Source organism: Dermacentor andersoni, chromosome 8 (assembly GCF_023375885.2).
Source record: "Dermacentor andersoni chromosome 8, qqDerAnde1_hic_scaffold, whole genome shotgun sequence".
NCBI classification, from domain to species: Eukaryota; Metazoa; Arthropoda; class Arachnida; order Ixodida; family Ixodidae; genus Dermacentor; species Dermacentor andersoni.
Window position 1 is genome coordinate 116380085 of NC_092821.1, and position 23647 is coordinate 116403731.

Genomic DNA, 23647 nt, shown 5'->3' on the forward strand with positions numbered 1-23647 from the left:
AGCTACGGCGCAAGATTCTGAGATTAAAGTTTCTTTTTCACTTGAAAAACAACCATCTCGCATTAGACACTGCTCCGTACATTCAGACTCTAATGTCACGACTGACTCGAAATCGACATGCTGAATCAATAACACCATTTAGAACACGTACTAACACATTCAAGTTTTAAGTTTTTCCACGAACGATTACAGACTGGAACGCTTTGCCGCTATTTATGCTTCAGAACAGTGGCTCATTCGACGCACTGACGTCATAATGTGAAGCGCTTTTCTTGTTTTTTTCTTGCGAAGGACTATTTTTCCTAAAGTTGCAATGTTTATAATTGTTTTCACGGCCATAAGGTGCTCATTTATGTGTCATTTTTATGTATATATTATTTTTTCTCTCTCTTCATGATCTATGATGATTTCTGTTTGATGTTTTTACCAGTGCTTGTGTAAACCTTTTTGATACCCCTCCTGCATGGGCCCTAGCTTGGGCCTGCAGTATCTTGTAAATAAATAAATAAATAAATAAATAAATACATACATAAATAAATAAAGCATGCGCTCCTCGCCACTCCGTAGACGCTTCTCGAGCAAAACTGGCGCTGAAACGAGAAACGCCAGGTAGCGTCGAGGAGTGAGGACGTGTTTACGCCGGCTCCGCGAACAACCAAGGATTCTGGTGGTTTTTCTGGCAAAATGATCTGCGATAGTGCTACAATCGATTTTCGGAAGTGACAAGGACCCTGTGGACAGAATTGTTTGTGCCTGTGAGTCGATTTTTAGTGATTTTACGGCTAAAAACTGTAACCGGAGCACAACGCCACGCTAAGCCTCACCTCGGCTTCGGCATGGCCCCGGCCGTGGACGGCGTCGACGGACAGCTCCAAGCCAGCGGCGGCTCCCAGAGAAGCGGCGACATGGAAGTCACGGTGGAAGGCAACGAAAAGGATCCTAAGGGACCCGACAACGAAGGATGGTTCACCGTTTTGGCGAAAAGGAGGCAGAAGACCGTGCCAGCTGGCGCGGAGACGACGCTCGGACGCTCGGCGGACGCTCGGCGCGACGCGCTCAAGAAGGGAGCAGGGAAGAAGGAAGCGGAGCTATCGGTAGCATCGAACCTACCGAGACTGCCTGCCACGGGCTGGAAAGTGACTCTACGACTACGAGAATGCCTCTCGGTGCTTCAGAAGGCACCGGAAGTGAGCCTCGGAAGAGCAGTGCGCGAAAGCGCGGGCGTCAGCCTGCAAGAAGCCAAGGGAGACCGCTTCTTGATAAACACCAAACAAGGTACGATTATCTACCACACATTATCGATGGAGAATGCTAAAAAAATAAGCAAGATAGAGAAGATCAGAATCGGAGACAAAGATTACGGGGTCGTCACGTACGTGAACGCACCGGAAAGCTGTGGGCGTGGAGTCATTCACGGCATAGAGGAAATGTACTCCGACAAAGATGTCCTACTCAACCTCAACGAGGATGAAGACAACCCGACAATCCTAGAAGCAAGAAGAATGGGCAAAACCAGAACTTTCCTCCTAACTTTTGACGACGAGGAAGTTCCACGCAAGGTTTTCTTCATGGGCGCTATTCTACGGTGTTTCCTATACAAGAAGAGGTACGAAGTATGCTACAAGTGTGGCGGACTCGGGCACAGATCAGACGTGTGTGACAATGACGAACCGAGGTGTAGAGGCTGTGGGGCAACCAGACCGCAAGAAGGACATCAATGCGAGCCGCAGTGCCAGCTCTGCGGCAAAAACCACGTCACCGGGGATAAGAAGTGCAGGAATTTATTCCGCACCCCGTACATCGTGAAGAAGAGACGATGGGAGCAAAAACAAGCGGCCGATGAGGCGAACCAAGAGGAACTTCGTAAAAGCAGGCCAAGCGAGAGATCGAACAGCAGGACCAGGAGCCGCTCGGAGTCCTTCCCGAGGCTACAGACGCCGCAACAGCAGACAGAACAGAAGGAAACAAGTAACAAGGTGAGCTGGTCAGGCAAAGTCTCCCAGGATTCAGAAAAGGATAGAGAAAACCAGGAGCTAAAAGAGCTTATTAAGAGGCAGGAAGAACAAATCAGAATACTGATTGAGGATAGGAAAAAGGAGAGGGAAGAATTTTTAAAGATAATCGAGGAGATGAAAAGAGAGAAGGGCGGAAACAGTACGAGACAGGAAGAGAGTGTAGGGGACAAAGAACCTAAAACAGATCGGCCCCCGCTCAAAAAGAAGAGAACGGGAGAGACAGACTCAGACAGCAAGATGGACAAAGTTACTCAGGATATTACCCTGATGAACGGAGCTATGATGCAATTCATGGAACAAACTCGAGCGGAATTTGAAAAGCGCGACATCGCCCTCAAAGCAGAATTTGAGAAACGCGACTTCGCTTTAAAAGCGGAATTCGATTGGTTTAGAACACAATTAATTAACATTCAAAATGCATTGGCAAAATAACACGATCTGGCAGTGGAATTGTAGGGGCTTCCTGAAAAAGAGAGCAGTCCTACAAACATTCCTACTAACATCGATAAACCAGATGTCATTGCGTTGCAAGAGTGTGGGAAAAATGCAAAATTGGCCGGCTACACAGCCTACACTGGGCAAGGAGAGAATCGGCAGACAGCTATTTTAGTTAAAAGAAACTTAGCAGCAGTACTACACGAGACTGACACAAATAAGATTGATCACGTCCTAATTGAACTAGTACCGAGGAAAAGAAAAGATAGAAGCCTATACGTTCTCAACGTATACAGCTCTCCTAAGCAAAAAAAGAATTGTGGCTTCGATCAGCTCATCGAAAGGTCCAAAAACATTGCAGGGAACAGCCCCATAGTCATAGTCGGAGACTTTAACGCGCAACACACGGCTTGCGGGTACAAAACCTCGCAACAAAAAGGCAGAGAATTATGGGATACTATCTCCAAGCATGAACTAACTCTACTAACAGATCCTCAAATCCCGACTAGAAAGGGAAATAGTGTTTCCAGGGACACCACACCGGACCTTACTCTCATAGGGGGACACATAACCGCACGATGGTGTAACACGGGAGAGGACTTGGGGAGCGACCACAGAATAATAGAGACGGTGGTAGAACACGGCATACCAACTCCCAAACCCAAGCAGTTCGAAGCGGTAAATTGGAACCTCTTTAGGCAGAAATGTGCCGAAAAAGTGGAGCTCAATGATTTAGGCAGTTGGAGCAAAGCCCTCTTGGAAGCGGTTGAAGAGGCCACCGAAAAGGTGGAGGCGGACGAAACGCAAGAGGTAGTAGACCAGAAAATGATCGGATTATGGCGGAAAAAGAGGCAGCTAGAGCAAAAATTGAAAGAGAATAGAAGCAATAGAAACATTAGGAGGGCATTAGCGCACCTGAACGGAGAGATTGAAGAATACGCACTCGAACTCACGAAACGAAATTGGAATAGCATATGCGAACAGATGGATCACAAAATTGGTAAATCAAATACATGGCAACTATTGAGGCACCTACTAGATCCCCAAAACAGCAAATCAGAGACGCGTAGCAACATGCAGAAACTAGTGTATAAATACGAAGGTAGTAATGGGCAATTGTTCGCTGAAGTTAAGGATAGATATCTTAAATGTGGTCCGCAACAAACGCTGCCGGACTACAAAGGCGAAGAGAACCCCCTCTTGGACAGCCCCGTCACGGTAGGAGAAGTCAGGGCCGAGTTGAATCGACTCAGAACGAAAACAGCTGCAGGACCGGACAGAATCAGCAATCGGATGTTGAGGAACCTAGACGACAAGTCAATAGTAAACCTAACGAATTTTATGCAAGAGTGTTGGGAGAAAGGTAAAATCCCCAAAGAATGGAAGGAAGCTAAATTAGTCCTAATTCCAAAACCGGGGAAAAAGCTCAGTCTCGAAAACCTCAGACCAATATCCCTCACGTCATGCGTCGGGAAACTAATGGAACGTGTGATACAATCTAGAATCAGCAGATACTTCGAAGACCAAGACATATACCCTGACACAATGATAGGCTTCAGAGCACACCTATCTGCGTGCGATGTCATGCTACAGCTTAAAGAGCAAATTATCGACCACAAAACGAAGGACACGAAAGCCATCGTTGGCTTAGACGTGGCCAAAGCATTTGACAACGTAGACCACAGGGCAATCTTAGAACAATTGAATAGCCTAAACGTAGGGAGACGTACCTACGAGTATATAAAGGACTTTCTGACTGACAGAACAGTAACGGTCAGTCTAGGGGGTAACGAGGAGAAAGGGATAGTGCTCAGTAATAAGGGGACACCGCAGGGCTCTGTGCTCTCACCCACTCTCTTTAACATAGTAATGATTGGACTCCCGCACAAACCTAAGGACTTACAGGGGCTAGAACATACGATCTATGCGGACGACATCACCCTATGGATAAATAGAGGCAGTGACGCCCACATAGAAGAAACGCTGCAAAAGGCCATCAATATAATTGAAGAGCACTTAGAAAAAGCCGGACTTAAATGTTCAGCTACGAAGTCGGAGGCTCTCTTCATCAGTCCACAGAAAATGCGAAGGAAAATCCCTAACCACGGGATAAAACTCACTGTTAATGGGGACGCGATTCCAAACGTAAAAGCTATACGTGTGCTAGGCATGCACATTCAGGACAATGAAAGAAATACGGAAACGATTAGAAAGCTTGAAATGAGCGTAAGCCAAACATGCCGACTCCTCCGAAGAATAGCCAACAAGAAGGCAGGCATGAGGGAGGCTAACCTATTAAGGATAATACAGTCCTTCGCGATCAGCAAGATCACATACGCAACACCGTACCTTAAACTAACAAGGGCCGAGAAAAACAAAATAGAAATCCTCATTAGGAAAGGAGTTAAAACAGCCCTAAACCTGCCACCATGCACATCTACGCAGAGGATACTAAACATGGGCATTTCAAACACCCTAGAAGAGTTGATCGAAGCCACACTAGTCTCCCAGCAACAGAGACTAATGCGAAGCAGAGGTGGTCTGAGAATTCTAGCGAAACTAGGATACAAAACTAACAACAAAGTAAGAAACACGGGAGCCATCCCGTCACAAATCAGAGACAGGATACGCATACCACCACTCCCGAAGAATATGCATCCCAGTCACCACCAGGACAGGAGGAAAGACAGGGTTAAAGCGTTACAAAAATCACTAGATAAACAGCAAGGGGTGTTCTACACGGATGCAGCAGAATATGAACGCAGACCAGGTTTTGTCTCAGTGACGACACAGGCTAACGGTGAGAACTCAAAGAGCTGCAGTACCCCGCAAAACAGTGTGGAGGTTGCAGAGGAGGTGGCCATAGCCCTAGCTTTGACTCAAAAAGGGGTGAAAATCATAGTGTCAGATTCCAAAACAGCTATCAGGAATTATACCGCAGGGAGAATCTCCAAGGAGGCGCTCAACATATTGGAGAAAGGACCAATTCCAGAAGAATTAGTGAACCTTATATGGACTCCTGCCCACGAAGGCTTGCCCGGCAATGAGAAAGCGCATGCATTGGCCCGAGAGCTTATTTACCGGTCCACCAATGCAGCCTCTACAGCCAGGGAGCCCCTACAAAAAGAGGAAGGTATAAACACTTACAGCGAAATTCTCGATTATTATAGAATGGGAAGGAAAACACTGCCAGAGGCGCATAAGAACCTAAGTAAGCAAGAAGAGATAACATGGAGGCAACTCCAAGCGGGGGTGATTTGCAACCCCTATACATTCTGAAGAGATGGCACGATAGCATTGAGGTCATGAGTTGCAAACACTGCGGGGCAAAGGCGGACATGATCCACATACTATGGACATGTCCTAGATACAATAAACCAGATAGGGATAGACAATCCTGGGAGACTTTAATGACCAGCTCGAAGGAAGATGACCAAAGAGAAGTCATCCGCATGGCCCTGGACACCGCTGAGCTCCAAGGAGCATCAGCCAGCTGAAAGGGGAGGAGTAAGCCGAAGAGACAGGAAGACTCTTGCCTCCTCGGGGCTCTTTTTGCGGGTGCAAATAAACGTTATTTCTCTCTCTCTCTCTCTGGCGCTGAAACAAGACGCGAGGGGGCCCACGTGATGCTATTAGGCCAATAGCGACGCGGTGGCTGCCTCGGCCGGAGCGCGCGAGGAGGAGGCGGCATTCTTCAAAGCGTGGCACTACTTTACGAGGTTTAAGGGGTTTTAGCCTGCGCGGCACCTGGTGGCGCCCAGTTGCACTCCAGTCCAAATGTGAACGCTGAACAAATAACAAATATAGTCACTAGAGTCGAGGAAGAACTTGGCAAATGGACAAGTAAAGAGTGGGAATATGGTGAGCTTCTAAGTGTAATAACGACAGAAATGCGGAAAGAGAAACAACATGTTCGTTGGAAGGGGAAAAAAACCGAAAAACTGGTGGAACAGGGAGACACTAGACGCGATCGCTGAACGACAGAAAGCATCCCGAGAGCACAGGCAGGCAAAGAAGGCGCAGTTGCCGCAGGATGAAGTAGCCAGTAAATGGGAAATATACCGGGAGAAAAAGTATATGGTTCAAATACTGGTGCAAGCAAAGGTGAAAGGTGAAAGTGAACGTTCGTTGTCATAAATACGTGAGAAAAAGAAGCGCGCACCTTGAATATTTTGGAACCACATATAATTATTTAGCAGGAAGTCGAGAGCAATACAACATATCCTAGACGAAGATGGAAACCAATTGGAAGGGGAAGCGGCATTGAATTACAACCGAAAAATAACAGCCGAATTTTCCAAGGCAATGAGGAGGTTGTATTTGAAGAAAAAAAAAAGAGCATGAAGCAGACCCAGGTGGAAAAGGAGCTGGTGCTTGCCAATTTCAACTGGAAGAAAGACGAAGAGAAAATTTCGAAGCGCACAACCACAGGGCTAGACGAGGTTCCCGTTAGGCTGATTAATGAACTAGGACCAAAAAGTAAGGAAGCTCTGGTGAAACCAGTGGAAAAAACTTTGAAAGATAGAGGAATACCAGACGCTTGGCGACAAAGTAGAATGAATTTAATTTATAACGGTAAGGGGAAGAAATATAGAATTCACTCGTATAGACCGTTGATCATTACATCGGTAATATACAGGCTAGCAATGCAAGCAGTCAAATTAAAGCTGCAAGCATGGGCTGATAATGATGTCATTTTAGGAGAACTTCAGAATGCCTTTAGAATAACCCACCGTGGTTGCTCAGTGGCTATGGTGTTGGGCTGCTGAACACGAGGTCGGGGGATCGAATCCCGGCAACGGCGGCCGCATGTCGTTGGGGGCGAAATGCGAAAACACCAGTGTACTTAGATTTAGGTGCACGTTAAAGAACCCCAGGTGGTCAAAATTTTCGGAGTCCTCCACTACAGCGTCCCTCATGAACAGAAAGTGGTTTTGGCACGTAAAACCTCATAATTAAAGAAAGGCTTCAGAATAGGTAGGCGTTTGGATGATAAGTTATTTCTTCTTACTCAATGCATTGAAATATCAAGAGTAGAAAGCAGAGCGTTGTGTGGCGTTTTTAGACATTACAGGAGAGTATGGCAACTTAGACGGCAGCGTTTTGAGGAACTTTCTGAAAGGGAAAGGCTTAGGTGACGATTATCTACAGCTTTTGAAAGAGATTTACCTAGAAAATGCCGCTTAATTCCGTTGAATGGGAAGGAATTAGGAGCGAGGAGAAGGTTGATATCCACAAGGGACTGAGGCAGGGGTGCCCTTTATCCCCCACTGCTCTTTATGATGTACATGGTGACGATGGAGAGGGCGCTAGAAGGAAGTAATATCGGCTTTAATCTCATATAAACAGGCCGGTACACTAGAAGAGCAGCAGTTTCCAGGTTTATTTTATGATGACGACATTGTGTTGCTAGCTAACAAGCAAAGTGATTTGCAACGTCTGGCTAATATCTGTCGAAAGGAAGGCAAAAATTTAGGTCTGAAATTTAGTGTTATAAAATCAGGTGTTATGGTATTCAGTGAAAACAATGAACAGACAGTGGCGATACAGGGCCAGGAAATACCTCGGCAAACAGACCGCTCTGGCGCTTCACGGTGCCAAGGAAGTCCAATTGCTGGTTGATCACGAATGCGCCAAAGGATGCTTCTCTGGGGACGTCATCGAATACCATATGCCCTGCACAGCAGCCGAGGGCACAACGTGCCAGATTGTCCCCCATCTATCCGTATGGAACGAGTTTTTCTTCCGGCTTAATTTGGAGCTGCGCGAGTTGTCGGAGACCGGGAGGCAACTTGGCCTGGTGTACACCTCTACGGATCACTTTGCGTCGCAGACAGAGGACAAACTATATCAGGCCGCCACTAAGCTGCACTGGCTTCTCGAGACGCTTCGCTGCGTGGTGTCTGTGCATATTTCGGACGTTCTTGGGAACACTACGAAAACCTTGAAGTTGTATAGCGATATACTTTCGAAAGCACTTGATGGCAATTCTCCTATAAAATATGCAGCCTTGGGGCATTTGTCACAGATCGAGAGCTCAAGCTTTTACAAAGTTCTCTTGTGTCTGAAATGCCTCGCTGAAGTTAAACTTGTGGTTGATGCAAGTGATTGGTGCATTTTACCAGCAATTTCGACGCTTCTGCAAATTGCAAGAACGTTGATTAAGCTATCTTTACTCATGATACGAAACTTCGGAAGAAATAAATCGCTGACCTTCCTTAGAGCCATCAAAGCCAATTCAACATTGCGACATTCTACGCTGGCAACCCACGCAATTCAAGAAGACCCAACTTTATTCGTTGAATTTCTCACCAGCACATCCACCCTAGAACATTTGAATAGGTGCGCGAGCTCCGATTTACTCTATGATAATACGTTTAAATGGGTTTTCAATGGTACGCTTAAGAACGGCACAGTCTGCAGCTTATTAAGTTGTTTCATTTTGGACTTGGAAAACGTGAGGAGGCTGGCAGAAAACATAGTTTTGCAAGACTTTAAGTTCATATGTGTCTCTTCACGCCATCGTGGACTATCAAACACGGACCTAATTCCCCAAGGAATGTGTGCGGATATCGTCCCATGGCTTGAAGCGATTGCGCAGTACAACACGCTGCGGTACATGACACTGAGTTTCAGCCGTTGGAATGCTGAGCATTGGAGATAATATTTACGTGTTTAGTCGAAACAAAGAATCCTCAAGATAGTGACCATTCATGTGCTAGAAAGCGAAACACGGTAACTTGGCCAGTGTCGTCAAGGAACTTGAACAAAGCGGCAGTGAAGTGAAAGCTTCTTTCAGAGCTCCCGCCAGACTAGACACATTGGCACTTTATGGATGCAAGCGCTGCTCCGAACTTGAAGCGCATGTGCCGTACAACAACGAACACAACTTTCTTCTAGTTTTTCAACAGCTTCATACATTTTCCCACTTGAATACTTTGAGCCTGAGAATAAATCGCTGGGACAGCACGATTTCTTTTCTTATTGCTGAATGCATAGCAACCACATCTACGCTCCGAAAGCTCCACATGCAGTTCAGTAAAACATATGGCCCGCTGAGCATCACTGAGCTTGGCATTGGTGTCGATGCCAGATTAGGCGAAGATGTCCATATTCGTTGCCGATACTATAATCCAGAGCGTGGCGATCCGAAAAATCTGCTTATTGCTCTGGTCTTCACCTGCACTTCCCTACTTCATGCACCGCCTGAGCGCCGGCATCTTTACGAACCGCACGCTGTGCAGCACCACCACATGGGTTTTTCTTAAAGAAAAAATATGACGAGTGCGCCGCCTTCTAGTTCGTCCTATGCGACACAGCGTGGAGGAACTCGGGACTTTTTGGCACGAGCAGCTCAATTCCTCAAGCACGCAAGGTGCGGCTTGCGTGATTGAGGAATTGAAGCAGCCTTCCTCCTAAATAATCAACCTGGTGAAAATAGGACCTGTGGCGTTCTCACCCGTGCTCTTGGGACAAAGAAACGACAACACAGTAGTGCAAGGGCATTTATTGTGCCTTTTATACACTAATGCTTGCTAGCCGAATTGCTATCCACAAGACATGCGGATGGGCGCGCGACAAATCTAGGAAGTCCGACTAACCGCGACCGGATAACGAGCGAATATTTTTGCCCCATGCTAGACACCAACGCCTGGTCGCCTACGCATACGGTCACGCGAACGAACGATCCTATTCGTCCATTCCGGTGTAGGCCTCGCGAGACGGTCTTTCAGAAGCATGGCTCGGCGCACGCGTGGAACTTCTGCGCCGCTTGCCGATCCGTAGCCAAAGAGCAAGAGCGTACACGGGTGTCCACGATACGTTCATTTGAGGGAACGCCAGCGGTTCGTGAGCAGGTGCGAGTAGGAGCGGGCGTGAGAGGAAATCGGGGGGGTTTCTGCTCCTTCAATATATGACTCTGCCTAGGCACTAAGAAGGTTTCTTAGCGCGTGTTGTATGCATTTGCCCCTAGACGTGCAGGCATTGCGGAGTGCGCATAGAGAAATGGAGTGCGGTCGAGTTTGTTTACGCGCCGCCGTTGGCTGCATGCGCCGTGAGGCAGTGGGCCGGACCTCCCTTTTGGTGATCGCTGTGTCTGAAGGAGGAAGGTTCCGTCTGGTGTTGACCAGTCGCGAGTCACTTTTTCACGGGATAAGTCGCGGGTAGCTTTTTTCGTCGCTACGATAGATGGGATTTTTTACAAGCACTGCTCTAGGAGTGCACATGTAACCGGCAAACGGAGGCTTCAGGAGAGCACCTGAGGTCATGATAAAGCAGGCGGCGCAGGATCTGCTGGGCTTGGTGTCCCCGTTGGTGTCCCCGTTGCCGCTTTGGTGTCCTGGAGGTGCCGCCAATAATGCGAAATAATGACACGTTGTTAAAATTGGTACAAAACACGATTGAATAAATATATTTACGTCCAGCCGTCAACTTGTGACGCTAAGTGCAGCACTACCGCGCTCCGCTACTTCGCACCACCAGTCAGAACTTTGCGTCTGAAGGTACGTTGGACAGACTTGCTAAGCATTCTGCCTTCTAGATTTTCAATATATGCAGCCAGGGCTCTACTACGATCGCAGGCTATGATCCGCCACCATTGACTTAGCATGAGCGCCGCAGGTGCGAGACAAGAAGCCAGCGTCCGAGCGTAAACAAACTCGACCGCAATCCCGGCACGCCTAGGGACAAATTCCTACAACACGCGCTAAGAAACCTCCTCCGTAGTGCCTACGCAGAGTCATATATTCAAGGAGCAGAATCCACCAGATTTTCCCCCTTCCGCCCGCTGTTACTCGCGGCTGCGCATAAACGGCTTTCGATCCCTCAAATGATCTCTCGTGTCCCGCCCTAACAACCCCGCCGTCAAATGGCGCTATGAGCGCCACACTCGCGCCATCTCTCGTAATGCGTTGCAACCCGAACCGACCACTGCCGGCACCAAGCCACGTGGAGAAGCCGCATTACAGGAAACACGAGACATGCGGGAAAAACATATCAGGGGACGCGTGAGGGTCGAGCATCCCTACAGACCATGGGCTCACCTAGACGTCTTCGCTTACCCCACGTCTTGCGCAGGCCGTGTCTGCCATATACTAGATGTTTCAACTAACTAATGTAAGGCTTTAAAATCTGGGTGCTCGCTACACAAATGCAAGTAGCTATTGTTGCGTGTGCTCTTGTGCTACTGTATTTGATTGTGAGCCTAAGTCATTAATTACAGTCAAATTCTAATCAGCCAACTTCTATCGAGCGCAAGAACGTCAACGGCTTTTTTTAGCATGGAGAGGGGGCAGGCAATAATCAATCGATTTCTTTCAAGAAAGGTCGTTGCGGATTTATTTTTTCGGCGCTCCAAATAAGGCGCCTGATCTGTGAAAATGTACCGTGCCTAAGTGTTTAAGTGCAGCTACATTAGTGCTCTCAAACATGCTAAGAAATTCAAGGTCATTCCACCCTCCGCAGGTGCATGACCAGAGGAGCTGTAAACATTGTGGTAAGAAAACTTGTCAAGACTTCTTTGCATCACTCATTGTCGCTCACTAATGACGGTCACAATGGCTTTGTGGTCGCTATGATATGATATACGCTGATCGGCATACTCGCGAATGCAGACACATCCTTCGATTATGTCAAATTTATGCACGTAGGCCGCTGGGTGGTCGGTTGGGCCGGATCGGTGTAGCATGGCAAGCGATATGTCTGCAACATGAAAGGCGGAAACCACTGATCTTTCGCTCCCGACGCATCCACATTAATATAACCGACAATGACAATAGCGGTAGTGTCATCGCAACTGACCCACGCAATGTGAGTAGCCATGAACCTTACGCGGCTAGGTCATTGCATTTTATGCTTGCTTGCAGGGGTATGACGCATCGATGGCAGTTTTCAACATGCTGCTCTGTACGCGTTATACGTGACTCGAAAGAATGTAAGCACTGTTGTTTCACTTTGATGGGTGTTTGTAGTCCCTGGCTTACGGCGCTATGAAACATTGTATTTGCGGGGCTATGACCCACTGATGATGATAGTTCGTGTGTGTATACACGGAAATTCTATGGTACCCTAGCCATATACAACTCGGCTGTAAAACGACTAATGTCATATCTCGCCAGGTTATGCGCCAAACGTTTCGACCGAGTCTCCCGCCATCCAGCCCTCGTGGCAGACCTCGCAAAAGTGTCCGCCGACTAGGTCAAGGCAGTTGACATGGTAAGACGAAAGTTCCGGTGCGTCGAGGGTCTGCACGACGTCATGCAACTGGCCGGGGTAGTCAACGAACAGGTCACGTGTCTGCCACGTAAGGACGGCCTCACGCAACTGGGTGGCCTTACTCAAGACTGCTGGGCCCACGTGAGGCGCTACCTGCTGCTGGATGACGTAGCACGGCATTGCCACTCACCGCCGCATCCGCCGGCGCGTTTTGTTGCCACATGACCCACAGCTTGAAAGGCCTGCAACGGAGGCGCACAATATCCAGTGAAAGAGTTCGCTTTTTGTTTGACTACTATTATAGCAGCACTTTTAATGTGTGTTAACCCTTTTGTGGTTCGCGCTACTTTTGTTTCATAATCCATAGGACCTATTCTGTTCCATTTAACATATCAATCTTGAGCGTGGCTGTTCCGTAAACTGTTCATTATTTGAGCTCGAACGTATGTTTTTCTAATGAGTACTGCCAGCACTCGTGTTCTCATTGACGTTTCCAGCCCTGTGATACCAAACGATTTTTGTCTCTACATTTTTGTCCTTTGCTGCATATCTTTTTTCTATAGTTTGTTGTCGCGAAGAACAAAGCTCCTTGCTCAAATGTTTGTAGATGAGTTCGTACGGCGGTTGCTATAACGGTAGCAAGGTTGACATTTGAGCGAGTTGGTTAGGTTCCATGGTGAAGTATGTGAGTGCTGTTACGTTTCGCCTACAACGCGCGGTAATGCCGGCGCGGATGCAACGGACGCCGGGGCTTCGTTCAAAGCGGCGGACATTTTGGCCCGTTCGACGCCGCCGCAACGCCTCCCCGCCAAGCGTGTCCAGGCGTGTTTCAGTGCCACGTGTCTTCGTATGTGCGTGTGTGTGTGTGTGCCCACGCTTGTCAAAGCGCGGCAGCCGGGGAGCGGAGCTCCCCAAGTGAGGTGCCAGGAGGTCTGTCCGTCGGCGGGTTGGCGATGCGTCACTACACTCGGCTCACCATGTCTCTCGGCTCGACCGTGCGCGCCGTCGTGGGCTCATGCTCCGCCGTCGCGTGGGCTCATCCCGTGACCTTCCTTCTGGCCCGCGACGCCGAGAGTATAAGAGCAGCTGCCCCCGGACGCCAGGAGAGAGGCTCCGATTTGTACTGTTGAGTTACGTGCTCTCCCGTCTCTCCACTTCGGTCGACCTGACCGGCCGCTCTTTTGCTATGTTAGAATAAACAAGTTGTTCTGTTACCAGTCTTCTCATGCTTTGCCGGGACCTTCGGATGCTTCCAGTGCCCCAGGCCGCCAGGCCAACGCTACCCTTGGGGCTTGCGACCCATTTGCAATAACGGGCGTCAGCACCGAGACCCCAACATCTGGTTGCCAGCGGTGAGATCGCGACAACGGAGGCCAGCAGCGAAGAGGTGCGGTTGAATGTTTGCTGAGCAGCACATCGACCATCCGGGAGCAGTGCAACGAGCCCTGTGTGATGACTGGTTGCCTGCAGCGGAACGACTGCGCGGAATTCTTGGCTGCGAGGTTTGGTGAGTGCGGGACTTTCTTCTTCTGAGTTTTGCCAGGCTTTTGTTAGTGTTAGAAACAGAGCTGGTAATTGTGGTTGTCGTTGCTGCCGGGTTAGTTTGCGGCAAGACAATAGTAGGCAGTAGAGAAAGCAGCATTCAGAGCAGCCATGGATTTGAAGTCGTTGCGCAAACCGAAATTGCTGGAGCTTGCAAGAGAGTTGGGTCTGGATGTCTCAGACAAACTCAGAAAACCAGAACTGCTAAGGGCTATTCTTGAGTTAGAAGCTGAGGATGACGAGCTGTCGGAATGCCTTGAGACCATTGAGGAGAGGGAGACGGCAAAAAGACAGGAGCGCGAACTTAAAGAACAAAAAGAGAAACAGGAGCGCGAACTAAAAGAACAAAAAGAGAAAGAAAAAGAAGAGCGCGACCGTCAACACGCATTGGAAATGAAGCGTCTCGAGTTAGAGATGGAACGCGCTCGTAATGGAAGTCAGGCACACGGTGCAGGAGAACGAGTATTGTTCAAAATGACTGACCTGATGCGGCCGTTTAAGCTTGGAGAGGACATTGGTTTGTTCCTGGTTAACTTTGAGCGAACGTGCGAGAAGCAGGGGTTCTCTCGGGAAACGTGGCCACAGCGCTTGCTCACTTTGCTACCCGGCGAGGCGGCCGACGTAGTCGCTCGCTTGGAGAGAGAGGAGGCAGAGGATTTCGACCAAGTGAAATCGAGTCTGCTAAAAAAGTACAGGCTGTCAGCGGAGGCGTTCCGTCGGAAGTTTCGGGAAAATGAGAAAGGCAAAAGTAAGTCATATACAGAGTTTGCCTACAGGCTTATGTCAAACATGCAGGAGTTGCTCAAAGAAGAGAAAGCGTTTGGTGACCACGAGAAAGTTCTGCAGTGTTTCGGGCTGGAACAGTTTTATAGTCGGTTACCTCAGAACGTGCGGTACTGGGTCTTGGATAGGCCAGACGTTAGTACGGTGGCTAGAGCCGCTGAGCTAGCCGAGGAGTTTGTGACGCGTCGGGCTCGTGGAGCTAAGGACGGTCAAAAGGGTGAATTTGGCTCCAAGTTTGAGAGGCCAAAGTTCACGCCCATGAGAGCAAAGGGGGACACACGTAGTGCGGATGCGAGTGAAAGCAGTCCGACCGAACGTACGGAGACGGCGGCAACCGAAGCCGAACGCAGAAAGCGGTTCGAGACGAGGCAAGCGCGCGTTTGTTATACGTGCCAGAAGCCGGGTCACTTTTCGGCGCAGTGTCCAGAAACAAAAACAAAAGTCGTGTTTTTGTCTTTATGCAGCACTGACGAGAACATGAAGCTTCTCGAGCCTTACATGCGAGACCTCCTCGTGAACGGGAAAGAGTGCCGAGTGCTTCGCGATTCCGCAGCTACAATGGATGTAGTTCACCCCTCTTACGTAGAACCCGATATGTTCACGGGCGAGTGCGCATGGATCAAGCAAGCAGTGGAAGCTCATAGCGTGTGTCTGCCGGTAGCAAAAGTGCTTATTGAAGGACCTTTCGGAGCACTTGAGACGGAGGCCGCAGTGTCATCTATGCTGCCCCCCCAGTACCCGTACTTATTTTCGAACAGGTCCGATCACCTCCTGCGCGAGAAGGGGCTTTTGTTTGGTGAGGCTAGCGTTCAGGCCTTAACCAGATCGAAGGTTCGGGAGCTCGCTGCAAAGGCGGTAGTTGCGGGGCCGACGTTGTTGAACGATGAGAAAGGGTCAGAGGCGCAACAAGCTGGTATTCAGAGCACACCCGAACTGAATAAAATTGAGCCTGTAGCGTTAAAGGCACCAGATACTGGAGAGGAAAATCCCGACACGGGAAAGTTAGAAGAGCTGTCTCCAGATTTGCTCATCGCGCCTACGTCAGACGGACTTAACAGGTTGCTAAAAGTCAGCCGGTCGGCTTTGATAGCCGAGCAAAAGAAGGATGGCAGCCTAGAAAACATACGCTGCATTATCAAGGAGGGTAGCGCCAAGAAAAATGCTCGCTTTGTGGAAAGAGGTGGGGTCCTGTACCGGAAGTATCTAGACCGCAGGGGAGTGGAGTTCGATCAGCTGATCGTGCCTCAATGCTATCGTCAGGATCTGTTGCGCTTGTCGCATGGGGGTTCGTGGTCCGGACACCTAGGAGTTAAGAAAACTAAGGACCGTCTCTTGCAAGAGTACTATTGGCCAGGGTGTTTTCGGGACGCAGACCACTTTGTGAAGACATGCGACACCTGTCAGCGGGTGGGCAAGCCAGGGGACAAATCGAGGGCGCCGTTGAAGTTGGTACCTATCATTACGGGGCCTTTTAGACGGCTCGTTATTGATACAGTGGGACCTCTTCCGGTAACAGCCACGGGGTACCGACACATTTTGACTGTGATCTGCCCAGCGACTAAGTTCCCTGAAGCAGTGCCGCTTAAAGAACTCAGCTCAGTTGAGATAGTCAATGCACTACTGTCCATATTTGCGCGAGTTGGTTTTCCTGCAGAAATCCAGTCAGATCAGGGTACAGTGTTTACTAGCGCTTTGACGACAGCCTTTCTCGAAAGGTGCGGGGTAAGGCTGTTACACAGCTCAGTGCACCACCCCCAGTCGAATTCCGCTGAGAAGCTCCACTCCGTCATGAAGCGCGTGTTGAGAGCATTGTGTTTTGAACATCAAACTGACTGGGAGCTGTGTCTGCCTGGAGTGATGTTTGCATTAAGGACCGCGCCGCATGCGGCTACGGGGTTTTCGCCAGCTGAACTGGTGTACGGTCGCTCGCTGCGATCTCCGCTTCGCATGCTTCGAGAATCATGGGAAGGCAGGGGCGACGACCCAGTCGTGGTAGAGTACGTGCTTAAGCTCCTCGAACGCTTAAGAAGGGCACAGGAGTTGTCAGGTGAAGCAATGGCAGAGGCCCAGCAGAGGGCCAAGGTTTATTATGATCGGACAGCCAGGGCCCGTCGTTTTGAGGTGGGCGATGAGGTCATGATATTGCGCACATCGCTAAAGAACAAACTCGACGTGCAGTGGGAGGGCCCAGCACGGATTGTTCAAAAACTGTCGGACGTTAACTACGTGGTGAGTCTGCCAGGAAAGCGGAAAGCACAGCAAGTTTACCACTGTAATCTGCTCAAACCCTATAAGCAACGGGAAGCAGTGGTGTGCATGATGGTAAACGTTCCCGAAGAGCTTCCGGTCGAGCTTCCGGGACTAGGCTCAGTGACGAACAGGAAAGACACCGATCAAGTCATTAGTGACTTAATAAGTAAAGCATCGCTGTCGCCTGAGCAGAAAACCGAACTACACCAGCTCTTACAAGAGTTTCAAGGTCTGTTCTCTGAGAGGCCTGGTAGGACTTCTGTCCTTACTCATGACATAGAACTTACCTCCCCAGAGCCAGTACGATCCAAGGCGTACCGGGTGTCACCCCGCCAGAGCGATATTATGGAGGCTGAGGTAAAGAAAATGCTACAGCTCGGTGTTATTGAAGCAGGTGAGAGTGATTATACCTCCCCTTTGATTTTAGTTGAGGTACCGGGCAAGGAACCTCGTCCTTGCGTCGACTACCGCAGGCTTAATTCCATCACTAAGGATCAAATTTATCCGATCCCTAACATCGAGGAGCGCCTTGAGAGAGTGAGTAGCGCTCAGTTTATTTCCACCCTAGATCTTGTCAGGGGTTATTGGCAGGTTCCACTTACAGAAGAGGCTAGTAGGTATGCGGCGTTCATTTCACCAATGGGGACATTCCGTCCTAAAGTTTTGAGTTTTGGTTTGAAGAACGCGCCATACGGCTTTTCAAGCCTCATGGATAAAGTGTTGCGGGGACAGCAAGAATTCGCTTTACCGTATCTAGACGACGTAGCGATATTCTCCGCATCCTGGCCTGAGCATATGGCGCACTTGCGGGCAGTGCTAACCCGCCTGCGCGATGCGGGCTTGACAGTCAAGGCTCCCAAGTGCCAGTTAGCACAGGCCGAGGTTGTCTACCTCGGACACGTGATTGGTCGGGGTCGTCGCCGCCCCTCTGAAATAAAGGTGGCCGCTGTGCGAGACTTCCCGCAACCGCGCACGAAGACCGATATGCGGTCGTTCTTAGGTGTCGCCGGCTACTATCAGAGGTACATCCCCAGGTACTCTGATATCGCGGCTCCCCTAACGGATGCTCTAAGAAAGACAGAGCCGCAAACAGTCGTCTGGGACGAGACAAAGGAAAGAGCTTTTAGCGCCCTAAAGAGCGCCCTAACAAGCCAGCCTGTGCTACGATCGCCCGACTACACAAAAGGGTTCGTTGTTCAGTGTGATGCTAGTGAGCGAGGCATGGGCGATGTACTGTGCCAACGGGAAAATGGAGAAGTAGAACACCCCGTCCTGTATGCTAGTCGTAAGCTGACGAGTCGTGAGCAGGCGTACAGCGCCACCGAGAAAGAGTGTGCGTGTATCGTATGGGCCGTTCAAAAATTGTCATGTTACCTAGCTGGCTCGAGGTTTATCATTGAGACGGATCACTGCCCTCTCCAATGGCTGCAGACCATCTCTCCCAAAAATGGCCGCCTCCTGCGCTGGAGCCTCGCTTTGCAACAATATTCCTTTGAGGTGCGTTACAAAAAGGGGAGTCTCAACGGTAACGCCGATGGCTTAAGTCGAAGCCCCTAACGTGGGAATCAGCCTCAAAATTGCTTGTTACTGATGTTTTTCTTCCTGAGGCAGGATTTTTAACCTATTGCTTTCGTGTAGTGTTTCAAAGTGATGATGTGCTTTCTAGTGCAATTTTCCGATTTGTGGACGCGTTCTGAGTGCTGCTAAACTACTGTAAGGAACTAGGCAGCAGTATAAAAGGGGAAAGAGTCTGGCAGGGCTTAGTGAGGGTTGTGCCGTGCTTGCTGACTGAGCGGTTGACTTTCGGCGTAGTTCTAACGCTTGCCGGAAACGAGAACAAAAATGTCAACTCTCCCGAAGTCACTTTGCAGTGTCCTGTGTGCACCTGAACGTGAGAACGAGGCCTTCTCTGTGCGCTGCGCTCAAGAAACGCCAAAGGACGCCCGACTTCGGTTATGAGCATCATCGAGCGACATCCCTCCGGACAGCGGATGCAGTCCCCTGACCATCGGGATCTCCTTCCCCCGGCGGGGCGGTCTGTTACGTTTCGCCTACAACGCGCGGTAATGCCGGCGCGGATGCAACGGACGCCGGGGCTTCGTTCAAAGCGGCGGACATTTTGGCCCGTTCGACGCCGCCGCAACGCCTCCCCGCCAAGCGTGTCCAGGCGTGTTTCAGTGCCACGTGTCTTCGTATGTGCGTGTGTGTGTGTGTGCCCACGCTTGTCAAAGCGCGGCAGCCGGGGAGCGGAGCTCCCCAAGTGAGGTGCCAGGAGGTCTGTCCGTCGGCGGGTTGGCGATGCGTCACTACACTCGGCTCACCATGTCTCTCGGCTCGACCGTGCGCGCCGTCGTGGGCTCATGCTCCGCCGTCGCGTGGGCTCATCCCGTGACCTTCCTTCTGGCCCGCGACGCCGAGAGTATAAGAGCAGCTGCCCCCGGACGCCAGGAGAGAGGCTCCGATTTGTACTGTTGAGTTACGTGCTCTCCCGTCTCTCCACTTCGGTCGACCTGACCGGCCGCTCTTTTGCTATGTTAGAATAAACAAGTTGTTCTGTTACCAGTCTTCTCATGCTTTGCCGGGACCTTCGGATGCTTCCAGTGCCCCAGGCCGCCAGGCCAACGCTACCCTTGGGGCTTGCGACCCATTTGCAATAACGGGCGTCAGCACCGAGACCCCAACAGTGCAAACAACACAGAGGAAGCCGAAAAAAGGACAACACGAGTCCTCGTGGTTGGCTGCGAAAAGAGCGCACTTGTCCATTTCTTCGGCTTCGTATGCGTTGTTTGTGCTCCCCTAGATCTCCGTGCGCAAAATAACAATTATCGCGCGAATATTTTCACTCTTACCTACTGGGCAAATAGCAAAGAGAGACAGAAGAAGGCATTCAATAAAGCATTACGTCATGTATTTTCTCTCACGGGTTGTAGAAGTCTGAATGTATGTACTGTTATTCTCATGCATTGGCAGTGCTTGGATGCTCATTCGCTGCATGTCACGCAAGCTCCTGCAGTTTGTGCATGAGTCATGCTTTATGTGCCTGATTAATCGAGACTCGCCAGAAGCGTTTCTTGTCCGTGCGTGGTTGCGTTCTCAGTTGTTTGTCACTGTACCATGACTTTAAGAACAGCAGCATTGATTAGGAGATAAGTGCAAGCAGCAGTTTTACGGTTGGTATTGCGTTATAGAGTATTTTTTCTTCCAACTAGAAGCTGATGTGCCATGTCAATAAGAAGGTTGAAAGCGTGAAACCCTGATGGTGTGAGAGTCTAGCATACTTCACCAACAGTTTATGGAGACATAATCGACGTCACAAAATTTTATGCCGCATTCAAATGCGTAATAACTCGCTCCGATATTGCAAAGCATGCCCTATCTATTACCGACGAATGTACTTCATCCCTGTGGTTTACGAACTACGGTGCATTTAATGTGCAAGGCGCGGTCAATAAGATTTCTGTAATTCCCACGCTGTTTATGTTGAGATCTGTCTGTATGAAAAATATCGTGCATAAATTAGGATATTTTGTCCGCACGGTCTGCAAACATGTATACCTCCTTGTGTGAAAATTTGTGGAAATGAAATTCAATATGGGAAAAAATATTCAACAACCCAGCTACACTCCTTTAACCTTCGAAGTTTACCTCCTTAACACACACAGATTAAGGAGATGTACCATGTGTCCCAGCTAGCGTTAGCCAAGCTGGTCAACGAAAAAGACGATTTAAAAAGCAAGGTCCAAGATACATACATAAGACCTAGGGTGTTTGGATTTCACAAGTCTGATGACCGAACGCTGTCTGTCTGATGATTAAAAAACGAGGACAGTGTGAAAGCTGGAGCCAACGTTTCGACAAGTGGACTAGCCTTCTTCAAGGACTTGCCTTGAAGAAGAAATGTCCACTCGTTAAAACGATGGCTCTAGCCTTCACCTTGTTCTCGTTTTGCTCGTCGTCTTGAATTTCCATCTCCCCACTTCCCCCTGTTTTGCCATGTCTGATGATTGTATCTTTCACCCTGTTTTTTCTTATATGAACAGCCGGCTATAACCTTAGCTGGGGCAGTCTACACAGGGTGCCCCAGGTAACGTTAGCCAAGCTCTTAAAATTTTTTTAATCAAGTGTTGTTTGCCCTGGGATGTTTCATAAACAAGAACATGAAAACGTGAAATGCACAAAAGATAACTTGGAACTCGAACACCGTATAAGTAATCTTATTCCCGGTTTGACTAAATGCATTTTACAAAAATCATTGAGGTGGCTTGGCTTGATATGCTTACATTTTGATCACGTTTGTGCACCTGGCGTCACATCAGTCTGTAGAGCAACGTGACGCATTTTGCATTAGGTGTGGTCACTTTTGTTTGTGTGTGGGCTACAAGAAACAAAACGCTGTTAACAAGTTAGTTAACAGCGTTTATATATATAATATATATATATATATTGTCAATTGTTTTCCGGGCAATGCAGTTAAGGGAGGTTTAAATCAGCATTTTCAGCAGAAAGATTGTAGTGCCAGCAACTGCTGCAAGGACAAAAAACAGGCTCTCACTATACACGGTAGCTGGTTTCCTGTGTAAATCGTCATTCAATAAGATTGAGGTAGCGCTCTCATATGGCATTGTACGCGCCAGTGCTTATTGCAAATATGGCGTTTGACAGCGTTTCTCCCGCCCTCTCGCGCTGCACAATACTAATACACTCCATATAAAATAACGCCGAACGCATACAAATGTTGCCACTGTGTAGACACAAGTTCAACAGTACACACTTCAAGATTCGATGAAGGTGTCCCACAACAGTAGCTATCGAACGCCGCGTTTTACACACTCTCAACGCAGTTTCCGTGATGCTGACCGCTGGCTTGTAACGACACGTTGCTGCACGCAAACAATTCTGCAGTTCATGTTGGATGAAGCAGCCACTGACGTTTGCCGGGAAAAGAGAGTTGCTTGGGTAGTGCTTGACAAACCACAACCGAGCAAATGCAGTCGAGCCCCGCGCGAGGGTCTCTGCTCAACTTGAGCCAGGCTTGCAGCGGCTGACTGCGTACTATTGGCGCGCAGGCGACTAAAAATTGTACTCACGTCTTGGTCGGCTCCTGCGCGCTGCTCCGGAGCAGCAGGACCGGCTGTGGAAGCGAGCATGTGCGGCCTTCTCGGTACATGCGTCGGGACACAGCCGTCGTCGCTCGATGCCCCGTCGAGTTTCGCCGTCGTCCCGGAAGGCGCACTTGTCGAGATGCTTTAACTAACTTACAGAACCAAGAGCCTCCAACCGCATTCTCCGTCGCTCGTTGTCGGTATAGAGAAACAGTGGAACAACAGCTCCCCGATTTTCGTTGATTTAGGTGCAGCCGGATAGCATTTCTAGAATTGCTGGTACGCGTAAGGAGGGGCGCGGCATTTCCGGAGGCGGCGGACGTTTGTGCGCACGCGCGTGTAAGAGCGGCTACGCGAGAAAAAATCAGGGGGTTTTTGCTCCCTGAATATCTGGCTTTGTCTAGGCACCACCGAGAACTTTCTTTGCTTGTGTTGTGTGCGTTTGTCTTCTAGGCGTGAACGGCATTGAGGAGTGAGGTCGAGTTTACGAATCGACGCTTCCGGCCGGCGCGGTGAGGCAGCTGAATCAGGGGGCACAGACGCCCCATTTGGTGATCGCTGAATGTACGTCGTACAGACTTTCTCGCGCCTGCGATGCTTGTGCTGAGTGAGTCATGCCATATTATAACTTTGTCCCGCCTTCGGGCGTTCTGCCTTGGAAAATGAACGCGATTGCCTGGTGTCACGCCGTGAGCATTATTGCCTTTGCGTTTCGCCCACGTTAGGTTAGCTTATGTTTACGGTAGGTTAGGTTAGCGTAAAAACGTTAGGGTGGCACGGCGTATTCTCAGTGGTTACGCCGTGTGGAATATTGCCTCTGCGTTGCGGCCACGTTAGGCAAGGTTAGGTTACCGTGAAAGACGTTAGGGTGGCGCGCCGTATTCTCGCAGCGGTTACGCCGTGAGGATTGTGTTTACTTTTCGGCCACATTGAGTTAGGTTAACGTTAGGTAAAGTTAGGTTACCGTGCAAGGCGTTCGGGTGGCGTGACGTATTCTCATAGCGGTTGCAGGGCCGTTGCGCGGCACCAACGGCCTCCCAGCCACTCGCGTTCAACCGCTGTTGGTTAGGCGCTCTGCCTCCTCGATTTCTCATATGTGCGGCCTGGCGTCTACTACGCTCCCTACTGCTCCCTAGGAAACATCTGTGACGTTAGTTTCGGCGTACATCACCGTAAGGCGCGAGAAAGGTATTCTCTGGCACGGCAGACTTAGCATAAGGCGGAGCGTAAACAAACTCGACCTCACTCCGCAATGTCGGCATGCCTAGGGGACAAGCGCATAGAAAACGCGTTAAGAAACCTCCTCCG